At 40.5% G+C, this 19633-nt stretch overlaps 1 protein-coding gene across 3 annotated transcripts in view; it reads left to right on the forward strand.

Annotated features, from left to right (window-relative positions):
- Positions 1–19633, forward strand: part of PAK5 (p21 (RAC1) activated kinase 5) — a 287427-nt gene that overhangs the window by 33986 nt on the left and 233808 nt on the right. Inside the window, exon 1 of one of the 3 annotated variants that reach the window (XM_081097390.1) lies at positions 14412–14931. The exons of 1 other annotated variant lie outside the window; for it this stretch is intronic. The gene's annotated coding sequence lies outside the window, so the exon portion shown is untranslated. Of the gene's footprint in view, positions 1–14411; positions 14932–15017; positions 15302–19633 lie in introns of those variants that run through there. One more of the 3 variants, XM_081097389.1, reaches the window with a different exon arrangement.

Raw genomic sequence — 19633 nt, forward strand, 5'->3', positions numbered from 1 at the left:
ACTTTGTTAGTCACCAGAGTAATGAAAACTAAAACCATAATGCAATGCCATATTTTTTTTAACTGCATTGTTTTAAAATAAAAAGAGAGACAATACCAAGTATTGGCAAATATGTGGAACAACTGGGATTTCCATACCTTCTGGTGGAAAGACAAATTTTTACAACCAGTTTGAAAATTCTCTGGCAATATTTACTGAAGCTCAACATTTACATTCCCTTTGATGCAAACTTTCCACTTGTGCATATATAACCAGCTGAAGTGCATACACACATTCACCAAAAATCATGGATCAAAATACACATAGCAACAATATTGATAATAATCCCAGACTTGGAATAACCCAGATGTGCATCTACAGAGGAATGAAAACATAAATTGTGGGGTAGTCAGGGGATTATTTTACAGTAATGAAAATGAATGAACTACAACTGCCCACACAACATGCATGACTCTCACAAAAGTAATATTTGAGGGAAAGAAGTCACATATCAAAGAGTACAAACTGTAAGGTTCCAAATTTTTCTATGCTGCTAGAAGTCAGAATGGTAGCTATTCCTGGAAGACATACCGATTTTAAAGAAACAAGAGGGGGACTACAGTGGTGCTAGTTTTTGCAGCTGTCACACAACCACCAACCAGTTTGAGGATTTTCTGGGAGGACTAACACCATTTACCTTGAAGTTTTAGTTATGGTTAATATTTATTGCAGCAAAGGTGAGAGTGCAGGAATAACAGAAAAAAAGATAATAGGCAAAGACTAGGGAGGTCAAATGCAGGCTCTCTTGTCTTTCCTCTGCAAGGAATTCATGGATGCATCTTCTCCAGCTGTGAAGTGCAAGGACGTATATGAGATGCCCATGCCCAGGAAAGTAAGCTTGAGTTTTGGGGTCCAAAGTTTCTAAGTGCAGTTTATCACATGCTAGCCATACGACTAGCCATGGTGTGAATCCCAAACCAGACCTGGGGTGCACATTATGAACCTTTATATTTACTTTAACATGCTGGCAACCTAATTTATTTTGACTCATTGCTTTGGGAAAATAAACTAATTTCTCTACCCAGTCACTATGTGAACATTCCAGTATTTTAGTTCTCAGAGTTGACCAGGGATCATTACCATGGCTACTGAGATAAATGAAAACTAAATAAAACCGACCAGCTTCATTAACTCTATTCTCACTAGTAATGTTATCTTTCTGACTCTGGGACTGGTTATATGGGTATATTTATTTTGTGTTTATGTATAAATATTATACTTCAAAGTTTAAAAAAATTAGACAGTTAGCTATCGAGAGCCATCAATTAGAGCTCAGTTGAGAAAATAAATACTTTTCCCCACATTCTTGTGAGATTACTGAGACCCTGGGAAGTTATCAAAATAACATTAGGAAACTACTAGGGGAATAACAAAAAGAGGGGTAACTCTAAATCTAAATAGATGTCAAGAGAATGAGAAGGTTTATGATGTTGAGTTTTAGAATATGTTTAAGTAGGCATATAATAATAAATTTGTAAAGAATTGCATTTGGATGTTTTGGCTATTCTTTAATGTGTTTGAAGTGATCAAAATAACCAAATTTAGAAAAAAAATTGTAATTTAGATAAATTTTAATGGGAATTTAATTAGTTGCACTAGCTGGGTTCCCCAAGAATCAGACTCTGAGCCAGAGTTTAGTGTTTGGGATGTGCATAAAGAGTGCCATTGGGACACAACATCTAAGGACCGAAAGGGAGGGAAGTAGGAGAGGGCAGGGGGAGAAAGTGAGAGTAATGCAGACCCAATGAAGCCTTAGCCCCAGGGAGTTTGGGATCTAGAGTGGTCCTACAGACTTGCACCAAATTGGGCTGATGTCTGGGTCTTAATATCCCCACATTGATCAGTCAGTCCTTGTATGTGAGCTGCCCTGGGAAGAACTGTGGCCTGGGACAGGGCAGCTCTCTGTGGCTGAGGCAATCCCTGAAGGTGCTTAGAGCTGCAGGTCTTGCCAACCACATTCCCAGGAGCTGGCCAACAAGTTCTTCTTGGAAGGGGGAGCTGGGTGGTGCATCACAGTGTTCGCCACATCAAATTGGTGCTTTAGAATCACCCAGGGGCCTTCGAAGACCCAGATTTCACTCTGGGTAGAAATGGAATAAAGCCAGATACTTTTATTATAAATACATTTCCAACATGATTAGAATGCATAAAAGTTTGATAACTAATTTTTTTTTAGTTATTCACTCAAAACCCTTGTGTAAAGACTCTGGCCTAGGCCTATGTCCTTTGCTTGTAGAACAACCCTCCTGCCTCAAAGTTCCTTCCTTTGATACTCACAATAACTTCATGAAAAATAGCAGGACTGACATCTGTATTTTGAAGATAAGAAAACTAGCTTAGAAAGCATAAGTGACATGCCCAAGGTCAAATAATTTGCTAAATATTACTTAGGCTAAAATTTGCCCATTTCTCTCTCTCTCTCTCTCTCTCTCTCTCTCTCTCTCTCTCTCTCTCTCATATTTAAAATTTACTATTGCATAAATCATATTGTTCTTAAAGTGAAATGAATGGCTTCATCATCCTTCGAAACTTTCTAATGTTCTATTAGTGGCTCTTCTTATAAAAATAAAGTTTGTCCCTGTTGTAAAAATAGACTTCCCACTATATTTTATGAAGCATGTATGATCACATGGTGCTGGCTTTGATGCTGGCAATAGCTTTTACTTTAATTCACAATACCAGATACTTAAAAGAAACTGCAATACAGTCTCATCTGTTTTCTTTTCTTTCTTTTTTTTCTTTTCTGAATAAATACTTTCTGAATATTTGCAAGATAGTTGGGTTTTCAAGAAAAAGGAGAGCTTATTAAACAGGTAACTGAGGCTTTAGGTGGCTTCATTGAGGATGCATCCTAATATATAAAAAGCCAGGGGCTGTCACGACCGAAACAACTGGACGGTCGACTGAACAGCAGGCTGTGTGGGGCGACAAGGCCGGCAGGGGGTTAGTGAGGGATGACCAAACGACTGAACAACAGGCTGCATGGGGTGACCAGGCCAGCGTGGGGGGCCATTTAGGGGTGACCAGGTCGGCACAGGGGGGCAGTTGGAGGTGACCAGGCCAGCAGGGGGGGCAGTAAGAGGCAACCAGGTTGGCAGGGTGGCAGTTAGGGGCAACCAGGCCGCCAGGGGAAGCAGTAAGGGGTGACCAGGCTGGCAGGGGGGGGGGTGCAGTTAGGGGCAAACAGGCCGGCATGGGGAGCAGTAAGGGGTGACCAGGCCAGAGGTGGGGGGTGCAGTTAGGGGCAATCAGGCAGGCAGGCATGTGAGCAGTTAGGAGCCAGCAGTCCTGGATTGTGAGAGGGATGTTCAACATCCCCCAGGGGTCTCAGATTGGAGAGGGTGCAGGATAGGCTGAGAGGATCCCTCCCATGCACGAATTTCATGCACCAGGCCTCTAGTTTTAAATAAAAAAGCAAATTAAAGTGAAGATGGGTGGTTTTAACTGTCAAAGAAATTTTGTTTGTTTGTTTTGTGAGCATGTGGTATCTTCTTCAAATCTGATTACCTCTCTGATTCTGTCTAAACCACTAAGTCTGTGCAAAGCAAAGAGGGGTGGCCAATAATCCCTCCAGAAGAATCCATGCTGCTCTCCAAACTGACAGCTTTACTCAAGGACAAGTGAGCTACAGCCTTTCATCTATCCCATGAACAGGGCCCAGGGACCATAACTGAGCTGTTGTAAATATAGTAATGGTGGATGAGTGTGTACTCTATTTCCCATCTTCAACCTCAATATTAAATGATGGTTTGCAAATGAATTGAGGGGTAGCCTTTATTTAGTGGTGTTGATGATGATATTTTTCTTCTTACAGAAAAAATCTGGCATAGATATTCATCAGCATACTGGGATTTCAGCAGAATAGGAGTAATTATACACACTTGTGTATAAGCAACTTACACAAGCCAAAGGCCTTAATTGCTTGGCTGGCATGCCTTGTACTTTCTGAGTATATATTATATGTAAACAGTGAATATTTTCATTTTCCAAAATCTGGCATCTCATTCAAAACTCTTAAGCTTGCTTGTTCTGGAGTGAAGTTCAACCGCAATCATTTAAGGGGATTTCATACAAATTTCACTAAACCCGTGACCTTCAAGGTACATAGGTTTCCCTTTCAGAAAAGGGATAGAGCTCACTAAATTGAATAATTTACTGTTACTTAAGGCTACTGGCCCTTACAGCCCAATTCTACAGAACTTCAGCTGTTCTTTTTCACCAATAGAAATCCTCCTTTTCTGCACTGACTTGTAATGTGACCATTATTATATGAGACTAGAGGCCCAGTGCACGAATTTGTGCACCAGTGGGGTCCCTCAGCCTGGCCTGCGGGATCGGGCCAAAACCAGCTCTCCAACATCCCCTGAGGGGTCCCGGATTGCAAGAGGGCACAGGCCAGGCCGAGGGGCCGTGGAGGGACGTGGGAGGTTGGCCAGCCAGGAAGGGGCCACAGGAGGGCTCCAGGGCATGTCCGGCCCGTCTCGCTCAGTCCTGATCTGCCAGACCCCAGCAGCAAGCTAACCTACCAGTTGGAACATCTGCCCCCTGGTGGTCAGTGCACATCATAGCGAGCGGTTGAGCAGCCTTAGCATATCATTAGCATATTACGCTTTTATTGGTTGAACCGAAGACCAGACACTTAGCATATTAGGCTTTTTAAATATATATATATATATATATATATATATATATATATATATATATATATATATATATAATTGATTTTTTTTTCCAGAGAGGAAGGGAGCGGGATAGAGAGTTAGAAACATTGATGATAGAGAAACATCAATCAGCTGCCTCTTGCACACCCCTACTGGGGATGTGCCCGCAACCAAGGTACATGCCCTTGACCAGAATCGAAACCGGGACCCTTCAGTTTGTAGGCTGACGCTCTATCCACTGAGCCAAACCGGTTAGGGCAGCATATTAGGTTTTTATTATATAGGATTCCTTTATAGATCTGTGTCATTTCTGACCTCTTCTGTTGATGTCTGTTTATTTTGTGTGCTGGTAACAAAATGTTTTAATTTCTATTTTCTTCAGGCCGGGGGTGGGGGGGTGGGGTGGGGGAAGACTTACATGAGTATTTGTCAATGTGGAAGCTATTGCTCTATTATCTTCTCCAGCACCCTCCTGGTTTTCCACATAATCATCTCTCTCATCTTAGTAGTCACTTCTTCCTCTATCCACTCCTTTCATATTGGTGTTTGCCTGAGTTCCATGCTTTGACCATTCTCACTTGATATGGATTTCTTAACTAGATTTTCAGCTGAAATCCAACCTGGTATGCCCTCCACACTTCCTTGTTGAGCCTCAGGCTTAATCTTCTTACTGACTCCTTGACTGAGCCCCGGGGGCTTTCTCAGTCCCTATTAAAACTGCTGAGCCATACATCTTCTACTCCAAACCCATTCTTTCTCTTCCATTAACTATCTCTGCTAATAGCACTACCATCTATGAAGTAGACCCACTCAACTGCTTGTAAACCATCCCAATTAATTGTTATCCTTATCACCTACATCCATTTGGATGCAACATCCTCCTGATTCTACTTTTTTGATGCCTGTCAAATCTAGTTTCTTCTTCCCACCCTTACTTCCATTGCCACATTTGAGCCTTTGATTGTGCTTCTCAGAGCTACACGAATTGCTCCCTGCCTGGAGTCTTGCTTGATTCCAATGCATTGTTGGGAGAATAATATTTTACAGATATAAAGCTAAGTAGGTCATGCTGAAACTATTGCAGTGTGTCTCCATGACCTCCATGATGGAATCTCAAGTACCAAATTTCAAGTGGCATCAAAAGCCCTTCACCATCCAACCCCTTCCTAGCTCTCCAGACACACTGACTCTGCCCCAGTTTATCTGGTTACTGTATTGGACAATGTAGCATGGAATAGTTCCATTATCGCAGAAAGCTCTGTTGGACAGCACTGATTTAGGAAATGCTCAGTAAGTGTTGGTAAGTTAAAAACATGAATTACTTTTTAATTGAAATTTTTATTGTGGTGGTAATAGATTCACATGTAATTTTAAAAAATAATACAGACAGATGAGTCTACCCCTTTATCTAGTTTTTCCCATTATCTTGCAAACCTATAGGACAGCGGTTCTCAACCTGTGGGTCTTGACCCCTTTTGGGGTCGAACGACCCCTTTCACAGGGGTCGCCTAAGACCACCAGAAAACACATATATAATTACATGTTTTTTGTGATTAATCACTATGCTTTAATTATGTTCAATTTGTAACAATGAAAATACATCCTGCATATCAGATATTTACATTACGACTCATAACATAGCAAAATTACAGTTATGAAGTAGCAACGAAAATAATTTTATGAGGAACTGTAATAAAGGGTCGCAGCATTAGGAAGGTTGAGAACCACTGCTATAGTACAATATCATAACCAGGATATTGACATTGATTGATACAATTCACTAATATTATTCAGATATCTCTGGTTTTACTCGTACTCCTTTCTCTGTATATGTATATTTAGTAAATCATACGAATATGTTCATGCATTCACCACCATAGTCAAGATACTGCCATCAAGACATTTCCATAAGCAGAAGAATCCCTCTTTTGCCCATTCAAAGTCACACCCACTTCCTTCTGTATCTTTCACCCATTCCCTTAACCCTGTAACCACAAATCTATTCTGCATTCTAAAATGTTGTAACATTTAAGCCCGGCCAGTATGGCTCAGGGGTTGAGCATCAACCTATGAACCAGGAGGTCATGGTTCGATACCTGGTCAGGGCATATGCTCAGGTTGCAGTGTGGGTGTGCAGGAGGCAGCTAATCAATGATTCTCTCCCATTATTGATATTTCTATCTCTCCCCCTCTCCCTTCTTCTCTGAAATCAATAAAAATATATTAAAAAATAAAAATAAAATTTTGTCCTTTCAAAAATTTTATATAAATGGTATAAAGCACTATGTAACCTCCAGGATTACATTTCCCCCCCTCAGTATAATTCTCTGGAGACTCATGCAGGTTAATACATGTATCAATAATCCGTTTCTTTTTGTTGCTTTTATTATTCCACGCTATGTGTGTCCAGAGTTCGTTTAATCATGCACCTCTTGAAGAATATCTAGACTGTTTCCAGACTTTGGCTATTATAAATGAAGCTGCTATGACCATTCTTTTTTTTTTTTTTTTAAATATATTTTATTGATTTTTTACAGAGAGGAAGGGAGAGAGATAGAGAGTTAGAAACATCGATGGGAGAGAAACATCGATCAGCTGCCTCCTGCACATCTCCTAGTGGGGATGTGCCCGCAACCGAGGTACATGCCCTTGACCGGAATCGAACCTGGGACCTTTCAGTCCGCAAGCCGACGCTCTATCCACTGAGCCAAACCGGTTCTGGCTGCTATGACCATTCTTATACAGGTTTCTGAATGTGACTTTTCATTTCTCTGTGATAAATGCCCATGAGAGCAATTATTAGGTCATATGGTAATTGCATATTAAGTTTTATAAGAAATTTACCAGACTGTTTTCCAAAATGGCTGTACAATTGTTTATACCCACCAGCAACATATGAATTATATGGTTTCTCCTCATATTCACCAGAATTTTGTGTTGTCACTGTTTTTTATTTTAGTCAGTCTGATAGGTACATGGTGATATTTCATTGTAGTTTTAATTTAAATTTTCCTAATGTCTAATAACATTGAACATTTTTCCTCTACTTACTTGCCATTGGTATATCTTCTTCAGTGAAATGTCTGTTCTTGTCTCTTGACCATTTTATAATTGGATTTTAAAATTCTAATTGTTCATTTTGTTAACTGTTGAGTTTTGAATATTCTTTATATATTCTAGATGTAAAAAATGTGCTTTGCAAACATTATCCCCACAGTCTCTGTGTTGGCTCTTAAATAGGGTGCCTGTGCCACTAGCAGACTCCTGTCTCTCCAGGATGGACAGAATCTTGCTGATTTTCACAGTCAGATATTGAGAGCTCACTCTTCCCAGGAGGAAGCCCCCTGCAGCTGAGGTATCCCTCCAGAACCTCAGCTGCCCACCTGTGGAAGTGGGGCCAGCCCTTTTCATGTCTCCACCCTTCCTACCAGTCTAGATGTGGCTTCTTCTGTAGATTCTTCCTTATAAGTCTTCTCTTCAGCTAGTAATTAGTTTAATTCCAGTTTGGTCCTGGGAGGAAGTTTCATTTGTTCTGCTGCCATGTTGGATCTTTTATGTTTTTTTCTAAGAGTTTCATACTTTTACTTCAGGTCCATGATCCATTTTGAGTTAATTTTTGTAACACTCAGCTTGTTTTTGCAACCATAACCACTATCAATCTCCAGAACTTTTTGCTTATCCCAAACTGAATCTCTGTACCAATTAAACAATAATTTCCATTCCCCTTACTTCTCTTGGCCCCCGGTAAACACTATTCTACTTTCTGTCTCCATGAATTTGCCTATTCTATATATCTTATATAAGTGAAACCACACAATATTCATTCTTTTGAGTTTAGCTTACTTAGCATAATGTGCCTCCACATTGTAGTATTTATCAGAATCTCATTTTTAAGGCTGAATAATATTCTATTGTCTATATATACTATATTTTATTTATCCATTCATCTGTCAATGAACCTTTGGATTGTTTCAAACTTTTGACGGCTTTAAACAAAGCTGCTGTAATTATTAGTGTGAAAATATCAGTTTCATTCCCACTTTCAATTCTTTAATTATATACTAACAAGTAGAACTGCTGGGTCCTATGGTAATTCTATGTTTAATTTTTTGTAGAATTGCCATACTATTTCCATAGTGACTAAACCATTTTACATTCTCACTGGCAGTACACAAGGATTATAATTTCTCCACATTTTTGCCAAACACTTCTCTTTTCATATATACAACTCCATCCCAATGGGTGTGGGGTGACATCTCACTGTGGTTTTGATTTGCATTTCCCTGATTAGTGATACTGACCATGTTTTCATGTGCTTTTTGGCCATCTGCATATATTCTTTGGACAACTGTTTATTCTAGTTCTTTGCTCATTTTTAGATTGGATTGTTTGTTTTTTGTTGTTGTTAAATTTTAGGAATTCTTTATATATTCTGCATATCAACCCCTTATCAGATATCATTTGCAAATATTTCTTTCATTTTGTGAGGTTTCTTTTCACTCTGTTGATTGTATCCTTTGCACAGATTTTAATTTTTATGTAGTCCAATTTATCTATTTTTTCTTTTGTTCTCTGTGATTAGGGCATCATAAACAGGAAATCATTGCTGTATTCAACCTCATGATGATTTTGCCCTGTTTTCTTCTAAGATTTTTATAGTTTTAGCACTTATGTTTCTTTTACCCATGTAAAATTAACTCCTGTATTTGGAGTAAGGTAAGGTCCAACTTCATTCTTTTATAAATGGATATCCAGTTTTCCCAACAACATTTGGGAAATGTTCTTTATATCTTGGCACCCCTGTAAAAAATCATTTGACATATATGTGAGAATTTTTTTTATGGGCTCTCTATTTTGTTCCATTGGTTTTTATGTCTGTCTTTATGCCAGTAACACATATTTGTTTGTTTGTTTAATATGTTTTTATTGATTTCAGAGAGGAAGGGAGAAAGATAGAAACATCAATAATGAGAGAGAATCATTGATTAGCTGCCTTCAGCACACCCCTTACTGGGGATTCAGCCAGCAACCCAGGCATGTGCTCTGACCGTGAATCAAACTATGACCTCCTGGTTCATAGGTCGATGCTTAACCACTGAACCATGCTGGCCAGGCCCAGTAACACATGTTTTGATTACTGTAGTTTTGTAGTAAGTTTGAAATCAGGAAATTTGAGTCCTTCAGCTTTGTTCTTTTTGAAAATGGTTTTGGCTATTTGGGTCCTTATGAGATACCTTATGAATTTCATGATAGTTTTTTTTCCTGTTTCTGCAAAAAAGCCCACAAAACAAAAAAAAAAACAAGAAAATGCACACACAAACCCCCACATCTTTAGATTATTATGGATTGCATTGGTAGTACTGACATCTTAATAATACCAAGTCTTTGAGTTCATGAACAGGGGAAGTCTTTTAATTTGTGTATGTCTTCTTGAATTCCTTTCAACAGAGTTTTGTACTTTTCAGTATATAAGTCTTTCACCCCTTTGTTAAATTAATTCCTAAGTATTTTATTATTTTTATATTATTTAAGATGAAATTATTTACCTGATTTCTTTTTTGGGTTTTTCATTGTTAGTGTATAGAAATACAACTGATTTTTGTGTGTTAAATTTATTCCTGCAATCTTGTTGAATTCATCTATTCTAACTTTTTTTTTTTAATGTGGAATCCTTAGGGGCTTCTACATACAAAATCACATTTTCTGCAAAGAGAGATTTCTGCATCTCCAATTTGCTTACCTTTATTTCTTTTTCTTGTCTAATTATTCTCACGAGAACGTCCAATGCTGTGTAGAACAGGAGTGACAAAAGTGGGGATCCTCACCTTGTTCCTGATCTTAGAGAAAAAGATCTCAGTCATTCACTATTGAGTATGATGTTAGTTGTGGGAAGGTTCATTTTTATATATCCAATATTTTTAGCGCCATTTGTTGAAAAAGCTAGTCTTTGTCCATTGAATTGTTATTTTCTTACCTTTGTTAACATCAGTTGATTATATTTTATGAGTCCATTTCTAGGTTCTCTATTCAGTTTCATTGATCTGTGTGCCTATTCCTCTGCAAATAGCACTTTTTCTTGATTATTATAGCTGTAGAAGTCTTACTATTGGAAAGAGTAATTCTTCCTACCTTATTCTTCTTTGCCAAATTATCTAGCTATTCTAGAGCCCATGCTTTTCCATATAAGTGCTCCAATAAATTTGACTGGAATTTTTATAGAAATTTTAGTAAACATTTAGGTAACTTTGGGGGAAATTGCTATTTTATTATACTAAGTCTTCTAATTCATGAAAAGTATGTCTCTCCATTTCAGGTCTTCTTTGATTTATTTAGTTGTTATCTTATAATTTTCAACATATAGATCATGTACATGTTCCATTAACTGTATACCTAAATATTTCATATTGTTTGGAGCAAATGTAAGTGGTATTGTGTTTTACATTTTATTTTCTGAATGTATAGATCTTGTATTCTACAAGCTTCCTCAATTATTTAGTTTTAGGAATTATTTTTTGTAGACATTTTAGCATTTTTTATGTAGACAATAATGTCATTTACAAATAGAGACAGTTTTATTTATTCCTTTTCAATCAAATATATTTTATTTGTTTTTCTTGCTTCATTGCACTGGCTAGAATTTCTAATACTATGTTGAATAAGGTATTGGAAACAGACATGCTAGCCTTGTTCCACATCCTAAAGGAAGAGCATTCAGTCTTTCACTATTAAGTTTTATGTTAGCTGGGGTTTTTTGTACACCTTTAAGTCAAATTTTATAATTCCCCCCTATTATTTTCTTGCTGAGAGTTTTAAATCAGAGATGTATTAGATTTGTCATGATTTTTTTCTGCATAAATTGATATAATCCTATTCTTCTTTCTGAGTTTGTTAATATGGTAGATTATACTAAGTGATTTTTTAAATATTAAACCAGCCCTATATTACTGGGGTAAACTTCACATGAGCATCATGTATAATTCTTTTTATACACTGTAAGATTTAGTTTGGTAAATCTTTTTTGAAGATTTTTGCATCTAGGTTCAAAAGACATATTTGCCTGTAGTTTTCTCTTCCCCTACTGTGCTTGTTTAGTTTTACTATCGGGGTAATACCAGCCTCATAAAATAAGTTAGTAAGTACTCCTCTTCTATTTTCTAGGGGAGATTGTGTAAAAGAGGCAAACTCAGGAGCTTCTGGGTGAAATCTGAAATTGGTCCCTGTACAAGGAGGGAAAGGAGAGACCAAAGAAAGATGCCGACAAATCCATTGACTGGTGTCAATGTTAATAAGCAAGGGAGCTTACATACGAGGCTTGTCTTGGGCAGTCACAAGGTCACAAGACGTATCGATCTCTGTACACACCCTCCGGAATCTTAAAAGTGTATCTAGAGGCCTTAACTGGGTCCAGATGGTCTCAACAATATCTTACTCTTTCAAGGTTGCATCTTTGAAACTGGCTCCTACTGTGGGAACGATGGGCAGAGGGTACATTCTAAGGACAAGGTAGGGGATAAGGGGTCTCCAGTTACCCAGATCCAGCTTATGGATCAACAGGGGGTCATGTCCTCTCCATGACCTCCTCCAACAACTCCCAATTGCTGATTACAGGTTATTTTCCCATTTTAAATCTCTGAGCCATAGAGAAAGTCTATTGCTTATTTAAAAGTAAAGTTTTTGGCCGAAACCGGTTTGGCTCAGTGGATGGAGCGTCGGCCTGCGGACTGAGGGGTCCCAGGTTCGATTCCAGTCAAGGGCATGTACCTGGGTTGCGGGCACATCCCCAGTGGGAGATGTGCGGGAGATGGCTGATCGATGTTTCTCTCTCATCGATGTTTCTAACTCTCTATCTCTCTCCCTTCCTCTCTGTAAAAAATCAATAAAATATATTAAAAAAAAAAAGTAAAGTTTTTGAATCCCTCTAACAAACCAGTCCTGTTTTGTGTGTTCAAAAGTGATATATTCAATAAATGTATTAGCATGGTAGACAAAGTAATGTACTGCCCAGATCCCTCTTAAGTGAAAGACCAGTCTCCCCAGCTGCAGGGATAAGTGCCTTTGGCTGTTCTCTCCTTCAGGGATTGCCTCAGCTTCAGAGAGCTGCCTTGCCTCAAGTTCATAACCTTCCAAGGCACCTCCTACAATGACTGATATTAACGTAAAAAGGACTGGACAACTCAAACTATCCCAGAACAACTCCGAAGGGTCATCGTAGCTTCAGAACTCCCTGGAGGGACAGTGGCCAAGACTGTCATTGGCCTGCATCCTAGCTGAACTCCTACCACTGCCCACTCTGGCTTCCTGTATCTCCTACACACAGATGTTGGTCCTTAGTTACCATCCTGCCTGGCAAACTCTCAAGAAATTACATTATATAAAAAGAAAACCCTTATGACTTAGTGTAATGTAATATTTACAGAAATAGTCTTATTACTCATTTATAATGTTTACCTTGCCTGAATCGTAAGTGAATTTGAGGCAACTAACAATAACCATACTATTTAACCAGTAGGAACAACCACACAAACACAAGCTTTATAACAGTAAAGATATTTTAAGTGATTAGAGCTCAGTATTCCAAAGCAAAATTTTAATTGATACCAATCAATCCCAAATAAGCAACACCTCTATAAAGTATTTTCTGGCTTTGCATCTGTGCCAGCACACGTAAAAGAAAGTAAAAAATAGAAAATATTTATGCAAATAAAGGTGAGGATGATGTGGTGGGTTTTAGGGCTACTTGTGTGGCTTAGAGAATAAAAGGATGGATTTAAAGACTCCTATTCCTTTAACCAGAAAACAGCATACAATGAACCAGGATATATTTTTCCTTTATATGTAGGAATATTGATGGAGAAAAGTAATCATTTGTTTATCATATGATTCCTGTTTTCATATGACAGCTACTACATTGAGGGTACTGAGTGAATGGAAAACAAACAAGAGGGAAGTGATATATATTTATAAAAAATATATATATTTCCATTAGTTAGAAAGCAGTTTAGAGTTACTGAGTATAATAGAGTACCAATAGATACAAACTCTTATTTTTAATCTGCTATACAGGTATGGGACCAGACACCCTATCATAACTAGTTCATGAGGGTGCTGTTTGGCATCTGAGGACAGACAAGGGTGTGATTTTCTGTTCCAAGGTTGAAACTCACGACTGGTGTTGTGAGTGTCTCTCTTTCTCTCTCTCGCTTGTAACATACACAGTGAATACTCTTGACAATTCCAGAGCCTTTGGAGCTTTGGGGGTTGGGAAGAGAGTGAATAACTGGGGGATTTAAGATGAATCACAAGATATTGCAAATCTCAGCTCAAACATCACTCATCAGAAAGACCTGTCAACTCTTGGGACATAATCACTCTGCTCGCATCAGTCTTCTTAGGTGGGCAAACCCAGTCTTAACCATTCCAAGTGCTACAGATTGACCCTTTGATGTCTAGTTTTAGTTTTTGTCCCTGATCAGGAAAGGCAGGGAAACAAGCCAAAGCAAATTGGTTTTGATTTGAGTAGAGGCTCAACTAGCAACTACTGATAGTTTGCTAATCACCTAGCAAAGGGAGTATAGAGAGGTCAAGGAACCCATATTCCCTTAGGCCTCCAATTCCGTCAGTACCCAGTTTGTGCTGGGTGCCCAGAGCCAAGCCCTACTGAGATTCCTCCCAGGGCGAGCACAGCAACCCTGGGGGCGGGCTGTGCGGGGGGAGGGGAAGGAAGGGGGATACCTGAGCTTGTTAGCAGCCACACCTTCTGTGGGCAGGTGGGGCCTCTGTGAATGCCAGAGGCGTTTCTGGGCTGGCTGATTGAAGGATGGCTCCTGAGAGGTCACAGTGTGGGGGGCTCCAGAGTCTTGCCTCTCAGCAGTGGTGGCAGGACCAGGAGCGTCACATCACACGGGAGCTAGTTGGGCTAGAATATCAGGCCCCAGGTCGGACCAACTGAAATCTAACCTGCATGTTCATTCGCCGGCACGCTGAAGTTTGAGAAACGCGGTTCTGGGCGGAAGAAGCGCTACGGTAGAGGAAACATCTGCCTCTCAGCCCCGCCCCCTCCCATTCTGAGCTCTGCTCTGAGCAAAGCTCGCCCTGCATTGGTCCTGCACAAAATTTCTGCAAAACCAGAGCGTGTGGGGAGGGGGCGTGCAGGAGCTGCCCTCTCCGGAGAGGGCAGAGGATGGTGCGATTGGATGGGCGAAAGGAGGCTCTCTCCTGCCCCGGCTCCGCGGTGAGTAGACACTCCCCCGACCCTCCCCCGACACCTCTCCACCCCCACCCCCCGCAGCTGCTCCCGCCTGCCTCCCGCCGGCTGCCACGAAAACCCGGAATAGCTGCGTGAGCTCACGGAAAGTCCTCCGAGGGGCGACGCCGGGCAGCTGGGCATGCTCAGTAGCTGGGGGAGGCTGGGGTGGAGAGTAGAAAGCTTTGGATCTGCTCCCCCCCACCTCCCAACGGCCTCCCGCACCCTTTGCCCCCAGCCCGTAGTAGTTGCCCAGCGTGCGCCCGTGGACACCGGGAACATGGCGCTCCCAGCCCTGTAGCAGCCCCGGCGGGGAAGGGGATGAGGCACCGCCGCTTCGCTGATAGCCAGCCGCCAGGTAGGCAGGCGCGCCCTGAGGGGCTGCCCGGGTGGATCTGGGCACGGGGAGGGGCGCTTGCGGGGATGTGCATGGCTGAGACCGGGGGCATCTTGCTTTGCCGCGAGAGGATGCGAAGCGGACATCTGTGACAGCGCGCGATTGTGCATCTCCTAGGAGATGTCAAGGGCTGGGGATCCGCTGGCGATCGGGGACCGCCCCCCGCCCCTCTCACACACACCCATGCGCTACCATCCAGACTGGGCTCTCCACGGGTCGAATAAAGGATAGTTCCTTTTTGCTGGCTGGTAGGGCGTGGAGGGGAACCCCGGATCCAGTCTTGGGAGTGCGCTGGTCCCCGGACCGCTGGCAAGCCCAGTACCAGTTCTTTGTGTATACAGCCGTGCATGCCCGCCCAGGGGTGCCACGGTGCCTGCATCTCCCAGGGAGTGTTGGACATACTGCCAGGGCAGGATTCCCTTATGGCTTTTGTCTCTTGGCAGGTGTGGACTGCACGATGCAATAGCTGAGCCTTTATGGGGCTGTGTTTTTCTTTGTTACTCGCGTTGGAGTGTGTGTGTGCGTGGTGGGTTGTAATGGAGAGAGAGAGAACTTCTGCTCATGGCACGCGTGTGGGCAGAGCATGGAAGAGGATCTCGGTGCCAAACTCTTGTCAAAATTGAGTTCTCTGTGGGCCTCCTGGAGGGTAAACTTGAAAAGTCCAGAGAGGAGTGCCCAGTTTGGAGAAGCGTGTTAGCTCTTCTTGAACCCATGCGTGTATATCTGAAGCTTTAAACCTGGGACACAAGTGAATTCAACATTAGATATCAATTAAAGAAATTCAAAGAAAAAGAGAAGTTGACACAAAGCCAGAGGAAAGTGTCATAGTTAATAGTTGCTGATAGCTTAGAAGGCTGAATGCACTTCGGGGCAGTCAGGAAACCTGACATCAGTTCCACAGGGTCTTAGGTAACTCACAGAACCTCTCAGCGCATCCTTTTCTCTTCTGGGGCCTGGTGACATGTAGACACTCTCACCTGAGTCCGGAGGGCTAGACGCTCTTCACTAGCCCCTACCACACTAGAACCTATGAAACTGACACCCCATAATAACAGCCCTGTCACCTTATAGTGGTATATCTGTTATATTCAGCAGTATAACCCAGAGACGGAAATCAATTTAGATTTAGAATATGCTTTTTTTTTCTTTATAATTTAAAGGATGGCCATCTTTGACTACAAAGTTGAGAGACACTTCTCGCCATACATACAGTATCTATTTTATGGTCTCCTTAGGTAGCAAAAATGAGTCAGTATCATCAAAATGAAATGGGGAATGCTTAAGGAAAATGCCCTTAAGGAAATTAAACTCATAAATGTCCAATCTGATGATACCTTGACTTGGAATACATATGTGCAAAGCAGATGGACACAGTACAAGTTGATGACAAGTTCATGGATAGTATTGGTATTAGAATAAAATGTTTCTGTTCCTGTGTGAATGGGTAGAGAATGACTGTACTAGGTCTCTGCAGTTTGTCATTTTGTAAATAAAAGTGAGTTTTAATTGCAGTCATTGAAAACACAGTTTGGCACTGCCTCTCCTTCACTGTGTCAGAGTTTGCTGAACTACTGCAGGTGTGAGAGGCAGGTGTGCTAGGGTGTGGTTTCATCTTGCTGATGAGGCAGAGCTGAGTTTGAGCTCTGACTCTCTCGTATTTAGATTTGTGATCTGGGGCAGGCTATTTAACTTTCCCCAGCCTCGGGTTCCTCATCTGTAAAAGAAGCGTAGGGAGACTTTAGATAAGTAAGACTTATCTAAATGTATGTGCGTGTGGTGTGTGTGTTACTCATGATATGAACCACCAAGAAAACAGTGGTGACCATTAAGAGAGGAAGGGAAATGGATGTTATTTAACCTATACTAGGTACCTTGTATCATGCTAGTCTGGTTCAAATATACAATCTCGTTTAATCTTCCCAATTATATTAGTTTCCTAGGGCTGCCATAACAAATTACCAAAAATGAAGTGGCTTAAAACAAAAACGTATTCTCTCACTGTTCTGGAGGCTAGAAGTCCATAATTCAGTGGTTTTCAACCTTCCTAATGCTGCGACCCTTTAATACAGTCCCTCATGTTGTGGTGACCCCCAACTGTAAAATTATTTTCGTTGCTACTTCATAACTGTAATTTTGCTACTGTTATGAATTGTAATGTAAATATCTGATATGCAGGATGTATTTTCATTGTTACAAATTGAACATAATTAAAGCATAGTGATTAATCACAAAAACAATATGTAATTATATATGTGTTTTTCGATGGTCTTAGGCAACCCCTGTGAAAGGTTTGTTCGACCCCCAAAGGGGTCGCGACCCACAGGTTGAGAACCGCTGCCATAATTCAAGGTGCAGCCAAGGCTGTGTGCCCTCTGAAGCCCCTATGAGAGGGGCTTTCTTGCCTCTTCTAGCTTCAGATAGCCCCAGGTGTTCCCTGACTTGCACCTGCATAACTCCAATCTGTGTTTTTATCTTCACATGGCAGAGCTCCCCCTTTTTATAAAGATACCATTCATATTGGACTAAGGGTCCACCCTAATTCAGTATGACTTCATCTTAACTTCATCACATCTGCAAAGATCTCGTTTTCAAATAAGATCACATTTATAGGTTCTGGTTGGACATGAATTTTGGGGGGACACTATTCAGCCCAGTATGCCAACATCCATAAGATCTGTGTTGGATGACTACTTTATGCTACCCCACCAACACAATGCAAACAAACCAGAAATCTAAATTAAACAGCAAAAATAACAACAGAAACAAAAATACCCCAATATTTAAAAAAATATATTTTATTGAATTTTTACAGAGAGGAGGGGAGAGGAGTAGAGAGTTAGAAACATGGATGAGAGAGAAACATCCATCAGTTGCCTCCTGTACACTCCCTACTGGGGGTGTGTCCGCAACCAAGGTACATGTCCTTGACTGGAATCGAGCCTGGGACTCTTCAGTCTGCAGGCTGACACTCTATCCACTGAGCCAAACAGGCTAGGGCCAAAAATACCCCAATTTTAACACCTTTCTAATCTTTCTTATCCTGGTAAATGGCACTTCTGTTCATGGAGATGCTTTAGCCAGAAACTCAAGAATCATCTTTGATACCTCCATTCCCTTTGTCTTCCACACCCAAAACCATCACACAGTCTGAAACGTTCTGTCTTTCTATTCATATCTCTGAATATATCTTGATAGATTCTTCTTTCCATCCCTACCACCACCACCATCAAACTTCAAGTCCTCATCTCTCCTCTGGATTATTTGTATAGTTTTCTAACAAGACCCCTGGTTCCTTGCTTGGCCCCTCCGATACTTTATCCATTAACAGAGAGGATCATGTCAGTCCCCTACATAAAATACATCCACTTTCCTCGGACAAATTCCAGAGACCCTCAGAGTCTTGGATACTTGGCCTACTTGGGTATCTCTTCCTCTTGCTGCTGCCTTCCTGTTCTGCTGTCTGTTTCTTGGATATCCCAGGCACTTGCCCCCTATACTTTGCAATTCAAGCTGTACTCATCCCTTGGGCCTCTTTGATCTCCCTTCCCCATAACCCAAATCTCTCATCTCCCTGCTGCTTTTCTTCCATAGCACTTATTTTTCTATTTATTTGTTTGGCTATTTAATGTCTGTAAGCTCTGTGATGGCAGTTTATTTTGTATCTTACATGTAGAAGATGTTTAATAAATGTTTGGTGAATGAATGAAGGAATGAATACTCTTCCTCATAGCCATTTTTTTTCTGGGCCATTTTAAATATCTGATATTTTAGAAAATTTTAAATTTACTATGTTGTATAAGAAGAGCAATTAAGAACCTCATTATGACTTCAAAAGAGGAGTATTCTTGGCTTTAACAAAAGCATCTACTAAGAATTGGTTTTAAGTGAGCAGTTAATAACTGAGTCCAAATATTTTCTGGCAATTGAGGATTTTGTAAAAATATATCAGTCAATAATCAACAAATATTACAGAAATATTTTGTTGGACATTTATATTTGCCATGGTAGGCCCTAGGAAGACAATGGTGAACTAGACTTTTAGCCTTTTAAAGATTAATAAGTAATAATAATTAATAATCAATAACATTATTTATTAAACTTCTGTTATATCCCAGGTTCTCATCAGTCCCTATCCCTACTTATTGCTATAGATAGCCCTCCAATGTTTCTCAACACAGAATCTAGTAAGATGCACAACAAATATTTGATGAATTGATAATTAGTAGATACTATTATCCTGATATTTTAAAATAGAAAACATGTTTATCTGGGGAAAAGAGAATCTGCTCATAT

Source organism: Myotis nattereri (assembly GCF_964212035.1).
Source record: "Myotis nattereri genome assembly, chromosome: 8".
In the NCBI taxonomy this organism is placed as follows: Eukaryota; Metazoa; Chordata; class Mammalia; order Chiroptera; family Vespertilionidae; genus Myotis; species Myotis nattereri.